Source organism: Cebus imitator, unplaced genomic scaffold (assembly GCF_001604975.1).
Source record: "Cebus imitator isolate Cc_AM_T3 unplaced genomic scaffold, Cebus_imitator-1.0 Scaffold521, whole genome shotgun sequence".
Lineage (NCBI taxonomy): Eukaryota > Metazoa > Chordata > Mammalia > Primates > Cebidae > Cebus > Cebus imitator.
The window spans coordinates 969,794-972,420 of NW_016107836.1; positions in this window are offsets into that span (position 1 = coordinate 969,794).

Consider the following 2,627-nt stretch of genomic DNA (forward strand, 5'->3'; position numbering starts at 1 on the left):
CAATGGTTTGATCTTGACTCATTGCAACCTCAGACTCCCTATTTCAAGGAATTCTCCTGCCTCAGCCTCCTAAGTAGCTGGGATTGTAGGCATATACCACCATGCCCAGCTGATTTTTTATTTTTTTTATTTTTAGTAGAGACGGGGTTTCACCATGTTGGCCAGGATGGTGTGGATTGGAGAGGTGTATTTCTATTACATCTTCCTAGAAACAGAAGTCACTACCTAATTTTGAATTTGTACTTTTATCACCACTGCTACCACTGTCATTATCATTGTTGTCATGGTCCCCTCTTGCCCCTCCCCTTTTCCCCTCTTTTTTTTCTCCCTTCCCTTCCTTCTTTTTAATTTTCTTAAAGCCAGTCAAATTTAGCAGCGGGGGGCTGTATACCAACTTTAGTAACACTAATGTTAGTAAGTTCTGATAACCTACTCCCATCCATCAGAACAACCTTCCTTCTTTTTTCAAAGATGGCCCACAAATTTGTAGTAAGTTTCAGGCCCCACAGAACCCGAATCCACCTCTGGCATCTGGCACATTGTGAAACCTTAATAAATATTTTTTGAATGCATAAATGATTAGACCCCATATGAGGATCTCATGAAATTATAGTAATAGTGAATCCTAGAAAAAAAAATAGTTCCCTTGAAACACTGAAAAATTATAAAGAACAAAAATCTCATTTGAAACACCTCACAAGCAGTGAAGATAATCAGGTATCTGCGTATCTTGATATTTTGGGTGATGACTTTAGGCTTTGGGGAAAAAAAAAAAGCAAAAAGAACTTCCAGGAAAGCCGGGCGCGGTGGCTCAAGCCTGTAATCCCAGCACTTTGGGAGGCTGAGGCGAGTGGATCACGAGGTCAAGAGATCGAGACCATCCTGGTCAACATGGTGAAACCCCATCTCTACTAATAAAAAATACAAAAAATTAGCTGGGCATGGTGGCGCGTGCCTGTAATCCCAGCTACTGAGGAGGTTGAGGCAGGAGAATTGCCTGAACCCAGGAGGCGGAGGTTGCGGTGAGCCGAGATCGCGCCATTGCACTCCAGCCTGGGTAACAAGAGTGAAACTCCGTCTCAAAAAAAAAAAAAAGAACTTCCAGGAAAAAAAACTAAACAGCTAAATGGTGACTAATTGAGGATAACTATACCTGAGTGTAGTTATTACCACCTCAAGATTTCACCTTTCCTCTAAACCCTCTCATCTATTCCAGCAGCTCCCAATCTACCTGCATTCCGAAACCACTTAGGGAGCTTATCCCTAAGTGCAGAAGAGATGGAAAACTTTCATAAACATCCTACCAGAAATTATTGAAGTATATACCTCAGGATTTCCAAGCACCAATTTGTAACTGGCCCCTGCCAAACTACAACTGAAAAGGAACTTGTAAACAAACGGGAGGGAAATCTGCATCAATAAAGAGGATATGAACCAAATGCTCCAAACTTTAAAATGTCTGCTAAACAGAGTATTGAATCAGACCAGAGTCAAGAAAGACACCAGATATGATGTTTAACTTTTCTTCCAAAGAAAGTAGGATATTTGTATGGTAAGTAAATAGAGATTTGACAGAATGTAACTATCAACCCCTAACTTGGAGGCATAAGGAGAGGCAGAAAGGATAAGTCATAAGACTTTAGGGAGCAGTCCAACTGAAACACCCTCTCCAAACTCAAAAGGACTTTGAAAGTTACAGGAGTTAGAAGGCCTTAGTGTAAACATGACCATATCGAACATTAGCCAACAGGTGAGAGGGGTTTTCCCCATCCACTAGGAAATTATAACAGGAAAGACATTGAAAACACCATATATATGAGTGAAAGCTGGACCACACGAAAAGTCACTGGGAGGAATGCTTGAGCCCAGGCATTCAAGACTGCAGGGAACTATTATCCTGCCATGTACTCCAGCCTGGGTGACAGAGGGAGACCCTGTCTCAAATAAATAAATATCTGAAAAAAATTTTTAAATTTTTGTAGCCTTAAATATTCAGTAGTAATTTTTTTAGGCTTTACATGTTAGCTCAAAAGAAAAATAAAGCTGTATCTTTTTTGTAAGGGAAAAAAACTCCATTTGTAAAAAAGAAAATGGTTGATCTAAGCCAAATTCTGGGTACCTCGATAAAATTACAATTGTCACAGTTTATTTATTAGTTTACCAGCTCAAAATGTAACACGACTTTACTATAGACATTATGTTGTTAAGTATTGGTTATCATATCTATTACTTTGTAATTAATTGAAACTTATATAGAACTAAAGAGTAAAAGAGCCCTTTAATATATTTCCACTACCCAATGAGAAGGGTCATTGTTGATTTATGATTAATATAAACCTCAAAGGGGGTGGACCATAGATAACTGGAATACTTGTGCAAAATACTTATGGTGAATATGATTTATTCTAATTCTTCCATAGCACCCATAGCTTTGAACAAATAAGAAAAATTTTAAAGTCTTGTATTTGAAATTATATGAGAAGTACTTCATTATTTAGACTTAATTTATTCTTCAGTTTTCTATGATTTAAATATCCAAGTAAACATGTACAGAAATTAACATTAAAGATTTTATGCTTTTCAGCCGGGCGCGGTGGCTCAAGCCTGTAATCCCAGCACTTTGGGAG